Raw genomic sequence first — 13,560 nt, 5'->3', positions numbered from 1 at the left:
CATGTCTTTCTAAGCTAGCCCTAGTACATATATGCAGTTTTTGAGTTCTTACAACCTCTAGGGCTGGAGTCCTTTTAATTGGTGCATTGTATTATTTTGCTGGGGCTGGCATAACAAAGGACCACAGACCAGAAAACTTCACCAACAGAAATGTATTTGCTCACAGTCTTAGAGGCTAAGTGTGAGATCAAGGTATTGACAAGGCTGATTTCTTCTGAGGCCTCTCCCTTAGGTTTACAAGAGAAATAGATGTCTTCTTCCTTTGTCTTCATGTGGTTTTTCCTCTCTGCCTGTCTGCATCCTAATCTTCTCTTCTTATAAGAATACCAGTCTTACTGATTTACACCAGTCTTACTGGCCCAACCCAATGACCAAATTTAATTTAATTACTTTAAAGGCCCTATCTCCAAATATAGTCACATTCTGAGGGACTAGGGGTTAGGGCTTCAGCATATGAATTTGGGTGGTGAGGGGACACACAAATACAGGCTTAGCTCAGAGATCTTGTGGGTTTGGTTCCAGACCACAGCTATAAAGCAAATATCCCAACAAAGTGAATCACATGATATTTTTTGGTTTCCCAGTGCATATAAAAGTTCTGTTGATACTATACTATAGTCTATTCAGGGTACAATAATAGCATTATGTCTAAAAATGTAAAGTACCTACCTTAATTTAAAAATACTTATTGCTAAAAAATGCTAACGATCATATGAGCCTTCAGGGAGCCCTAATCTTTTTGCTAGTGGGGGGTCTTGCCTCCATGCCGATGGTTGCTCACTGATCAGAGTGGTGGTTGCAAAAAGCTGCTGTGACTGTCACAATTTCTCAAAGTAGGACAGCAATGAAGTTTACCTCAGTGATTGACTTTGTCTTTTTATGAGCAGTTTCTCTGTGGCATGGAAGACTGATAGCATTTTACACACAGTAGAACTTCTTTCAAAATTGGAGACAATGTTCTCAAAATTTGCCACTGCTTTATCAACTAAGGTTATGTACTATTCTAAAATCCTTTGTTATCATTACATCTTCACAGCATCTTCACCAGGAATAGATTTCGTTTCAAGAAACATTTTTGTTCATCCTTAAGAAGCAGTTCTTCATCCATTAAAGTTTTACTATGCTTGCATGTACTGCTTCAGTCCTGTCTGACTCTTTTGCAACCCAAGTGACCGTAGCCCACCAGGCTCCCCTGTCCATGAGATTTCCCAGGCAAGAATACTGGAGTGGGATGCTGTTTCTTTCATTGGGTCTTTCAGACCCAGGGATCGAACCTGCATCTCTTACATCTCCTGCATTGGCAAACGGGTTCTTTACCACTAGTGCCATCTGGGAAGCCCCAAAGTTTTACTATGAGATGGCAGCACGCAATTCAGCCCCGTCATCAGGCTCCACTTTGAGTTCTCTTGTTGTTTCCACACTATCTGCAGCTACTTCCTCCATTGAAGTCTATAACTTCTACAAGTCATCCATGAAGGTTCAAATCAACTCTCAAACACCTGTTAATGCTGGTATTTTGACTTCTTCCCATGAATCATAAATGTTCATAATGGCATCTAGAATGGTGAATCTTTCCCAGAAGATTTTTCAATTGACTTTGCCCAGATTCACCAAAGGGATCACAATTTATGGCAGTCATAGCCTTATGAAATGCTGCATTTCTTAAATAAAAAGACTTGAACATCTAAATGACTCCTTGTTTATTGGGCTGCAGAAGGAATGTCTGAGCAAGCATGAAGACAATACTAATCTCGTTGTATATCTCCACTGGATCTCTTGGGTGAGCACGTGGACTGTCAACGAGCAGTAATATTTTGAAAGGAATAATTTTTTCTAAGTAGTAGGTCTCAAAAGTGGGCTTAAACCATGTTGTAAACAGGTGTGCTATCTACCAGGCTTTGTTGTTCCATTTACAGGGCAAAGGCAGAGGAGATTCAGCATAATTTTTAAGGGTCATAGGATTTTTTGAATGATGAATGAGCACTGGCTTCAACTTCAAGTCAACCAGCTGCATTAGCCCCTAACTGGAGAGTCAGTCTGTCCTTGAAACTTTGAAGCCAGGAATTGACTCTCCTCTCTAGCTATGAAAGCCCCAGGTGGCATCTTCTTCCAATGTAAGCCTGTTTCATCTAGAAAATCTGCTGTTTACTGTAGCTACTTTTGTGAACTATCTTAGCTAGATCTTCTCGATAACTTCCTGCAGCTTCTACATCAGTACTTGCTGCTTTGCCTAGTACTTTAATGTTATGGAGATGACTCCTTTCCTTAAACTTTATGAACCAACTTCTGCCAGCTTCAAACTTTTCTTCCACCGCTTCCTCAGCTGTCTCAGCCTTCATAGAAGAGAGTTGGGTCCTTGCTCCAAATTAGGTTCTGGCTTAAGGGAATGTTGTGGCTGGTTTGATCCTCTACCCAGATCACTGAAATTGCCTCCATTTCAGCAATAAGGCCATTTCACCTTTTTAAGCATTTATGTCTTCACTGGAATAGCACTTTCAATTTCTCTCAAGAACTTTTCCTCTGCATTCACAACTTGGCTAACTGCTTGACATAAGAGGTCTAGCCTCTAACCTGTCTCAGCTTTCCACATGCTTTTCTCACTAAGCTTAATCATCTCTAGCATTTGATTTAAAGTGGGAGATGAGAGTCTATTCCTTATATTTGAACACTTATAGGCCATTGTAGGGCTATTAATTGACCTAGTTTCAATACTGTGGTATCAGGGGTTAGGGAGGTCCAAGGAGCAGGAGAGAGATGGGGGAACACAGGTCAGTGGTATAGTCAGAACACTCACAACATTTATCAATTTCCTCCCCTGTCCTGTATGAACATGGTTTATGGCACTCCAAAACAATTACAATTGTAATGTGAAAGATCACTGATCTCAGATCATAACAAATATAACAATAACGAAACAAGTTGAAATTTTGCAAGAATTACCAAAATGTGACACAGAGACATAAAGTGAACAAATATTGAAAAAATGTTGCTGACAAACTTAATCATCAAAGCGTTGCCACAAAATCTTCAACTTGCAAAAATATCTACAAAGTGCAATAAAGCGAGGTATGCCTGTATATACATGTACAAACGTACACAAACACACAAAATATACATTATATATATGTATATGTAAAAATTTTCATTGCTTTAGGGTCAGGAAGAGAGGCTCTTTCCCTCCATTCTACCTTAGTATCTTCTCCCTCGCTGCATCAAGCCCTCATTAAGTGTGAAGGGAGATGAACTGCAAGGTATGTTCTCTGCATCTTTCCTCTAATTGCTCATTAAATCACTTTCAGACTAATCAATTTCTTTTTCATTTATCTCAATTTTTCATGTTTCCTTTAATAATTCTTGAAAGCTGACAGAAATAGGAACTTCATAAGAGTCTCGAAGTGACCCACAGTGAAGTCACTAGATCCTTCCTGAGGACTGGCCTTGTGTCTCTGTATCACAGCATATAACACATTACCTGGCTAATAATAGGTGTTCTAAAAATACATGGTTAAAATGATGTATGTAGGAAAAAAGATTTCTCGCTAGGTTCCTGTTTTCAAGTTCCAGAGTCACATTTGCCCCCTAAGCAGTATTCCCACATGCTGACTCATGCTGAGCTCATTGTACCTTACTTTTTTAAAAACATACTTATGTAGAGTCATTTATTTCCTGGAGTTTCAACAGACTTATGTTTGCAGCTGTTAAAAGTAAAACAGGCGCTAGAAGACTTTAGGATTTATTTACATATAAACAAAAACCAAATGGCATCAACTTATGAGATAGTCAGTATGGTTCATTCAGAGATGAACCCCACTGATTCACTGACGGGCAACCTGCCATGGGGCACACTTGACTCCCCATTGCTGGGGCAGTTGGGTCAATAGGCACACACCTGTCAGGGTCAGTCTGGCTCCTGACCTCGCCTTTGCCCTGGCTCAAAAGGCAGCATCAGGAGGCAACCATGAGCACTTGGTTATTTCTAGAGTCCTCCTTGTCTAACACATATCAATGTCTAGACATTCATATGACAGGGAACAAATCCATCAGTCAGTAGACCTTACTGCTGAAAATCTTGGAAACATCACTTCTAACCTTCTATATCTTGGGCCTGCAGCTGGTTATTTGACTCTGATCCTTGAATGAATGATTCTGACCTGGTTAACTTTCTGTCTTCTGGTTTCAAGTCTGTATATACTCTAGTTCCTGTTATGGTTATTTATTGGGAAAAGGATAAGGTTATCTGTTGGGATAAGGATGAGGAAATAAATAACTACTACAACACAGTGACCAGTCATCAAGTTTCTGACCTGTCAATTCCAAACAGACTATCAAGAAAACAGAAAATAAATTCCACATCCTCTATGTTGGGGTTGAGGAGTCCTTATTGATAGATATATGGATGGGCTACAATTTAGTTTCTTGAGAAATTCCATCATCAGTTGTAAGATCAGTTATAACCTAGTGATACTATCCTGCCACTGAACACCAGTAGCTAAGTCCTGAAAAGCCACCTTCCAGCACTCACTGACATTGCCCTGTAACTTCCGGGACATCACTAGATGGGGTTTGACATTCAATGCCACATCATGAGGACCAAAATTCAAAACTCAGCTCTGTAACTGATACATGTATATGTACAGCTGAGTCCCTTTGTGGTTCACTTAATAGGTCAGCTATTATTAATTAATCATTAATAATTAATTTTTAATCAGCTATACCCCAATACAATAGAAAAAGTTCAAAAGAAAGAAAGAAAAAACTCAGCTTTGTAGTATTTACATTCTCTAAGCAAGTTGCTAAGCCTGCCTCCAGTTTATTTGCAAAATCAGAACACAGGCACCTCATCCCTAAATGCAAAAGTAGGAAGTCAAGAAACACCTGGAGTAACAGGCAAATTTGGCCTTGGAGTACAGAATGAAGCAGGGCAAAGGCTAGTAGAGTTCTGCCAAGAGAATGCACTGGTCATAGCAAACACCCTTTTCCAACAACACAAGAGAAGACTCCACACATGGACATCACCAGATGGTCGACACCAAAATCAGATTGATTATATTCTTTGCAGCCAAAGATGGAGAAGCTCTAAAGTCAGCAAAAACAAGACTGGGAGCTAACTGTGGCTCGGATCATGAAATCCTTATTGCCAAATTCAGACGGAAATTGAAGAAAGTGGGAAAACCACTAGATCTGATAGACAGAGTGCCTGATGAACTATGGATGGAGGTTCATGACATTGTACAGGAGAGGAATCAAGACCATCCCAAGAAAAAGAAATGCAAAAAAAGCAAAATGACTGTCTGAGGAGGCCTTACAAATAGCTGTGAAAAGAAGGGAAGTGAAGAGCAAAGGAGAAAAGGAAAGATATACCCATTTGAATGCAGAGTTCCAAAGAATAGCAAGGAGAGATAAGAAAGTCTTCTTCAGTGATCAGTGCAAAGATATAGAGGAAAACATTAGAATGGGAAAGACTTGAAAATTAGAGATACCAAGGGAATATTTCATGCAAAGAGGGGCTCAATAAAGGACAGAAATGGTATGAACCTAACAGAAGCAGAAGATATTAACAAGAGGAGGCAAGAAGACACAGAAGAACTGTATAAAAAAAATCTTCATGACCAAGATAATCATGATGGTGTGATCACTCATCTAGAGCCAGACATCCTGGAATGCGAAGTCAAGTGGGCCTTAGGAAGCATCACTATGAACAAAGCTAGTGGAGGTGATGGAATTCCAGTTGAGCTTTTTCAAATCCTGAAAGATGACGCTGTGAAAGTGCTGCACTCAATATGCCAGCAAATTTGGAAAACTCAGCAGTGGCCACAGGACTGGAAAAGGTCAGTTTTCATTCCAATCCCAAAGAAAGGCTATGGCAAAGAATGCACAAACTACTGCACAATTGCACTCATCTTACACACTAGTGAAGTAATGCTTAAAATTCTCCAAGCCAGGCTTCAGCAATACATGAACCGTGAACTTCCAGATGTTCAGACTGGTTTTAGAAAAGGCAGAGGAACCAGAGATCAAATTGCCAACATCCACTGGATCATCGAAACAGCAAGAGAGTTCCAGAAAAATATCTATTTCTGCTTTATTGACTATGCCAAAGCCTTTGACTGTGTGGATCACAACACACTGTGGAAAATTCTGAAAGAGATGGGCATACCAGACCACCTGACCTGCCTCTTGAGAAACCTGTATGCAGGTCAGGAAGCAACAGTCAGAACTGGACGTGGAACAACAGATAGGTTCCAAATAGGAAAAGGAGTATGTCAAGGCTGTATATTGTCACCCTGCTTATTTAACTTATATGCAGAGTACATCATGAGAAATGCTTGGCTGGAGGAAGCACAAGCTGGAATCAAGACTGCCGGGAGAAATATCAATAACCTCAGATATGCAGATGATACCACCCTTATGGCAGAAAGTAAAGAAGAACTGAAGAGTCTCTTGATGAAAGTGAAAGAGGAGAGTGAAAATGTTGGCTTAAAGCTCAACATTCAGAAAACTAAGATCATGGCATCTGGTCCCATCACTTCATGGCAAATAGATGGGGAAACAGTGGAAATAGTGGCTGACTATTTTTCTGGGCTCCAAAATCACTGCAGATGGTGACTGCAGCCATGAAATTAAAAGATGCTTACTCCTTGGAAGGAAAGCTATGACCAACCTAGACAGCATATTAAAAAGCAGAGACATTACTTTGTCAACAAAGGTCTGTCTAGTCAAGGCTATGGTTTTCCCAGTGGTCATGTATGGATGTGAGAGTTGCACTATAAAGAAACCTGAGCACCGAAGAATTGATGCTTTTGAACTGTGGTGTTGGTGAAGACTCTTGAGAGTCCCTTGGACTGCAAAGTGATCCAACCAGTCCATCCTAAAGGAGCCCAGTCCTGGGTGTTCATTGGAAGGACTGATGCTGAAGCTGAAACTCCAATACTTAGGCCACCTGATGCAAAGAGCTGACTCATTTGAAAAGACCCTGATGCTGGGAAAGATTGAGGGCAGTAGGAGAAGTGGACAACAGAGGATGAGATGGTTGGATGGCATCACTGACTCGATGGACATGGGTTTGGGTGGACTCCAGGAATTGGTGATGGACAGGGAGGCCTGGCGTGCTGGGGTTCTGGGGTTGCAAAGAGTCGGACACGGCTGAGCAACTGAACTGAACTCAATACCTAAAAGAAGTGCTGTGAGGATTCAATAAGATAAGGAACCATTCTGTCAATCAGCCAACAAATATTTACTGAAAGCACTCTAGTGGCTAGACACTGCTCTAGGAACTAGGGATACAGCTGTGAACCAGCCTATCTTTTAGTGGAGAGAACTGGACAAAAAAATCAAAGAGCAAATGAATGAGCAGGGCAAGGAGAGACAAGGAGTAATACAGTGTAGAGTAAAAGGCTTTCATGTGAAAGAGGACATATGCACAGCCCTCAGAAAGAAGCAAAGGACAGAGACATGCACACACTCAGGGAAAGAACAGGCCTCTCCCCAACCCCTCTCCCCATTGATACAGCAAGAGCAGAAGGCCTGAGGCAAGACTGTGCTTGACATGTTCAAAGGAGCATCTGGAGGCCAGCGTAGGTGAAACGGGTGAGCAAGTGCAAGATGGTAGAAGATGAGGTCACGAAGGTTGCCTTATACCAGGGTAGAGCCTTGTATCCAGTGAATCAACATTTGGATTGTATTCTCTCATAGGAAGCAGCTGGATGATTTGTGCAGGAGAGTGATGAGTCTACCTGTGTTCTAAGGGACCACTGTGGCTGCCGTGTTAAAAAAGCCCAGTAGACAAGGCTGGAAGAAGGGAGACTGGTTAGGAGACCACAGAAGTGTCCAGGTGAATAAGAGTCAAGGCTTGGGCTAGACTGATCGCAGTGCAAGGAAGAGAAGTGATATCAGGATGTATTTTTAGGTGGACCTATTAGGCTTTGCTAATAGATTAGACGGGGATAGCAGATAAAGCACCTGTTTGCTGTTGTCATTTATTCGCTCAGGCATGTCCAGCTCTTTGTGACCCCATGGACTGTAGCCTGTCAGGCTCCTCTGTCCATGGGATTTTCCAGGCAAGAAACCTGGAGTGGGTTGCTATTTCTTTCTCCAGATTAGATGTGGACAGCTGATAAAGCACCTAGTATATACTGTTATTCAGAACCTTTTGATCTGGGGGGCTACAGTGGAGGCATCCTGCTCAAGAACACAGATCTAGAAAAGTAAGACTCTTCAATCATCAGCTCTACAATCAGGACATAATGGCTCAAAACCAAGATCTGCGGTGTCACCTTAACAAGACAGCCCAGTACTACCGCCAGCGAGGTAAGACCAGACCTCAAAGGTCTTAATATAGCTAAAGAAGGGATATATCAGCCAAATGGGGGTTTTATATATGAAAACATACATAAAAAGAGAATTACAGAGGCAGAAGATGACTGTACCTTTCCAAACACCATCCAGAGTATGGGGAGCCTTGCCAAGTGATGTCAGTTATTATGGTCCCGTTGGCAAGGCCACCTCTATTGCAGGGATTGATATAGGGAATTGCAGCCAACTGACTTCGAGTATCCTCAGCTTTTGGCAAGATAAGTCTCATTGCAGAGATGGATGCTGATTGTTTGGTAAGTACGGCAGGCAGTAAAAAGGGAAATCTGGCTATTGCAATCACAATATAGTCCAGAAAATGGCTATTAACAGGATAGAAGGTTCTAAGACAAAGGCAGACAAGTCAGAAAATCACTGTTCCTTGGCCCAGGTGAAGAACTGTGGTCAAACATTAAGTTCTCTCTTCTATAGAACCCCCAATCTCTATTATCACCTTTAAATTAAAGGGCAATGATATTTGCCATGCATAGACATGCTTGGATAAAAAAGCACCATGATAGATTTTTTCAACCTTGGTGCTAAGTAGTGAAGAACTTGATGGATTGTTTTCAACAGCTGAAATATCAACACTAAATTTTGTTAGCTCTTGCATAATTCAGTTGAAAAGAAAATTGTTCTTTGGAAATGGTATCCTACTGATTGACCCTAAAAAATACTTATTGTTTATTGCTGCATGAGATTTATCAGGTTTTGGAAAACCTACCATTCCATGTAAATGGATATTTCACAGGATTGATTGCAACCCACAAACACACCAATATTTTAGTATGTTGACAAAGAATAACTCTAAAATAGATTACACTCTGTTCACTGCCCTCTTAAATAGAGGACATTGAGAATATTTCATCCTTTTCTTAATGAATCAGATTCATTACTATGAACATGAGCAATCATGAAGGCCTCAGGAATCACTGACCTCCACAGAGTGACACGTTCCTGAACTAAATGGTCCCTCTGAAAAATGAAATATTACAACAGCTTTTCTTTGGTCCCTCTCTATCAAAGAATTACTTTCTCTTTTGGCTACTGCTGATATGTCTGACTTTTCCAGAAAGCTTTGTACTGAATTTTGTCCCCCTAAAATTGTTACGCTGAAATCCTAACATCCAGTGTGATAGCATTTGAACATGGGGCCTTTGGAAGGATAATAGGTTTAGATGAGATCATAAGGATGGGCCCTTCATAATGTGATTAGTGTCCTTATAAGAAAACACTTCGCTCAGTCATGTCCGACTCTCTACAACCCCATGGACTATAACCTGCCAGGCTCCTGGGGAATTCTCCAGGCAAGAATACAAGAGTGGGTAGCTATTTCCTTCTCCAGGGGATCATCCCGACCGAGGTATCAAACCTGGGTCTCCTGCATTGCAGGTGGATTCTTTACTGTCTGAGCCACCAGGCAAGCCCTATAAGAAAACACACCAAAGACTTTACTTTCTCTCTCCTCGCATGCATGCTCTGAGAAAAAGCCACTGAAAAGCTGACTCTCTGCAAGCCAGTAAGAGGACTAGGAACCAAACTGGACTGTACCTTGATCTTTTTCTTCCAAGCTTCCAGAATTGAGAGAAATAAATGTCTTGCTTAGGTCACCCCATCTATTGTATTTTGTTATGGCAGCTCAAACTGACTACAACACAATGCAACCACATTTCTACTTCTGAGTCACTACTTCTAATCTGGACTTCCTTGGTGGGGTGGTGGTAAAGAACCCACCTGCCAATGCAGGAGATGCAGATTCTATCTATGGGTAGGGAAGATCCCCTGGAGAAGGAAATGGCAACCCACTCCAGTATTCTTGCTTGGGAAATCCCATGGACAGAGGAGCCCGGCAGGCTGCAGTCCATAGGATCACAAAAGAGTCAGACATGACGATAATAACACTTCTGATCTTCTACGAACCACTTGACCAAAGTTTGCTTAAAGCAAAAGTTTGAATGTGGTCTATGGAGGCTATTTCATTTGTTTTGACTGCTCAACTGTCTTCATTATCCACTGTCAAATTCCTAGTTAAATTTTGGCATTCAGAAGTTCAGTGTTTACATTTCTTCTCTAGGATACTAATAGCTGAAAACTGGTTCATAAAATTAAAAATCTGTACTGATAATGACTTATTATTTTTTAAGGAAGGGGGGAAAATGTTTAATTGTTTCAAATCTGAATTAAGAGAAGACTCTCAAAACCCTTCTAAGTTCAGAGACAAGTGTTCTCTTTGAGAAATCATGATGATATCCTTTCTGACTTTTAGTATTTTTGGTGTGAATGGATGAAAGATTTGGCAAGGGTGGAAGTGAGATGTAGAAGCAAATAGAAACTGTGTATGTAGAATTTATATTGTCTTTAGGGATATAGTTAAGATGGTATTTTTAGACATTCGGGAGTCTGGGAGAATCCAGGGTAAGGGAGGACTATTGCTAACGAAACTTCTGGAATAATAAAAATAATTAGCATGCAGTTCATGTCAAACATATAATTACTGATGTTGGGTGACAAGGTAAGCATAAACTGCAACAGACTATTATTCTGAGAGTAAATAATGTGATTTCTTACCAATTTTAGCATTTGTTCTGGGTAGGGGAAGCTACTAGTTTGCAGTAGGAGTTGGGACTACCTTGAGTTGTTTTCTTCTGTTTTTTAGCAGGTAATTTAATAATGAGTGGTGAAGATGCTTAACAGAATGGGGTCAAGGAATACTTGATGAGGAACCTTCTTAGGAAATAAGATTTTAAGATTATCAGTTGCTAATAAGGCCCTGGAGAAGAAAAAAATGTACTTTGCAAGTAATGACTTGTTATTTCATGTACATTTTATGCCGTGTATATATTATGATGACTCCTGGATATAAGAGAAGAAAGGAAATAGAGCTTAGTTATAAAGTAAATAAAGAAGAACATTGACTTATTTCAACTTCCACCTTGGATGCAGAGCCAAGTGCATCAAGTGGGTACTATGAACAATGAATGCAAATATTCTCTAAGGTAGGTGCTAGGATTTTAGGAGTGGCAATTGAAAAATTAAAAAATGAAAAAGCAAGAAAGAAAATTATGTGATTCTCCCTTGCCTGTATTATAAGCAGAGGGCCCTATGTGGAAGTGCCGTTAAGTGCCTACTATCTCTCCTCCAGCAAATATTCTAACTTGGCCAAGCACCGTAGCTTAGATACAATGGGGCAGCTTAAATGTCTGTGCAAGAGACAGCTACATTTGTAAGTTTCCTAAGCACTGTCACCTAAATTATTACAACAATCTCCTGTGAGATTTCATTACTCTTAATAATTTGTAGATAAGGAAGGCAGAACTCAAGAAGTTAAATGCTTTCCCAAGATCAATAGTCAAGCAGGATCAAGGATGGGTCCCCAACTTAGATCTGACTCCAAATGCAAAGCTCTTTTCACTGACTACACAGAAGCCATATAAACCAAATAAGAGGCATGTGCACCTCCCAGCACTGGGCTTGACCTCAGCCTGACAATGCAATAAAAATTAGCTTCTGAGTAACAATCCATATCTAAAGAATTGGTTTCACACTACACCTTTAGCTCCCAGCTTATTTCCAGTGCCTCAATCCACCCAAAACTACAGTGACATTCTGGCTTAGAAAGAGCATTTCATCATGCACCCATCATGAACCCTTATTCACTGGAAAACTATGTAGCATTTGCTCAAAAGTTCTTTGACTATCATTCACCCCTCAGTTTTCAATCAGCTGTCTGTTGGTAGCATCTGAAATGACAGGGTAATTTTCAGTGAAGCTTAAGTTTATGAACTTGAAGTAACAGCAAATGTGTAAAGTGAGATTGAAAATACCATCGCATCAGTTTTTCAGAGTTTAAAGATTCTTCAAAGCATAAGGAAGAATCACCAAGCTACTCATATATGTCATTAGTTTGAATGGAAAATAATTTCAGACGCTACTTTTCCATGGAGATTTTGAACAAGAATTTTGTTTCTCAGAGAATTCTTATTTCAGCTCCACCTGTAGAATTTTTCTATCGTATTCTACCACACAATCTGACTTACCTCCATGAAATATTCTAGGGGTCTCACTCTTCCTTGAGTTGCTTTGGCCTTCTTGTGTAAATCATCAAGGTTGGCACTTAATCCATGGTCATCTGTCATTTCTTCATATACAGACGTCGTTTGTTCCCTGTCTTTTGTTCCTTCCCTGAGGATAAGGACTGCGTATTACATATTTCATACTGTAACAAAACCCTATAGACAGATAAAGTAACAGCACTAGGTCTTAAAAGCAGCAGGCATTACTATATGGTGGGAATTTATGGGTAAATTTAGTGGTATCACTGATTACACCGTGGTAGAAGGGTTGAGAAGCCAAAAAACTCTAAGGCAGCCCACAAGTCAGCAACAGTAGGAAGTCCTAATACTGTTGGGTGGTGGGGGAGAGCAGGAGACACAAACGATGGGAGGTGTTACCACAGCCCAGAAGCCAGAGCCTTTCAGTAAGAGCTGGAACCATGAAGACCTAGCTCCTGCCAGAGACACCAAAGGAAACAAAAAGAGAAGTAACAAAACTCTGACTTCTCTATCCTACTCTCACCCCCCAATTTTCTACTGTGCCTTCTTTGGTTGCACCTACTTAGGGGCCAAAGAGTAAGAGAGTGTGTCTGTGACACAAACCAGAATGAGAAAAGAATCAGAGAGTAAACAAACAGCTTAAAGAAACAGTGATTAACAAATTCTTCTGGTAGATACAGAAATCAATTAATCCATAAGCAACCATCATATATTACAATTTGAGTTTCCATTTTAAAATGATCAGTATAAAAAATGAAAAATAAAATGATTAGTATAAAAGGCTACAGGATGAAAGGTTAAGATGTGTATACAGTAGTCTTTGCTTTTAGCAATGGGAGATCAGGAGATTTGGACGAATCTTCTGAGGATAACTAATGTACATACACACAATACATATACATATTCTGCTTGAAAGCACTGGATACTGAGCAAAATAGTAATGATCCAGTGTTAGGATTTTTCCTCTGATAAAATTTACTGACTCAGGAAGAGGCAGCCAAAGGGCTATGCAGTACTGTTCTGCAGCTTCATGAAGACAAAATCACAAATGTTGTAGTCTTGGGCTTGCTAAGAGAGTCTAAAACAAAGTGTTAGTTGCTCAGTCATGTCCAACACTTTTCGCCTCATGGACTGTAGTCGGCCAGGCTCCTCTATCTAT

The 13,560-nt window shown here is 40.4% G+C and overlaps 1 long non-coding RNA gene across 1 annotated transcript in view; it reads right to left on the bottom strand.

Moving 5' to 3' along the window:
* The window catches only part of LOC133048936 (uncharacterized), a 144,671-nt gene that overhangs the window by 113,801 nt on the left and 17,310 nt on the right, over nt 1–13,560 (bottom strand). The window contains exon 2 of the long non-coding RNA XR_009691155.1: nt 12,387–12,531. This is a non-coding gene — a long non-coding RNA (uncharacterized LOC133048936). The remainder of the gene's footprint in view (nt 1–12,386; nt 12,532–13,560) is intronic.

Source organism: Dama dama, chromosome 29, assembly GCF_033118175.1.
Source record: "Dama dama isolate Ldn47 chromosome 29, ASM3311817v1, whole genome shotgun sequence".
Lineage (NCBI taxonomy): Eukaryota > Metazoa > Chordata > Mammalia > Artiodactyla > Cervidae > Dama > Dama dama.
This window is presented reverse-complemented; position numbering and strand designations above follow the sequence as displayed.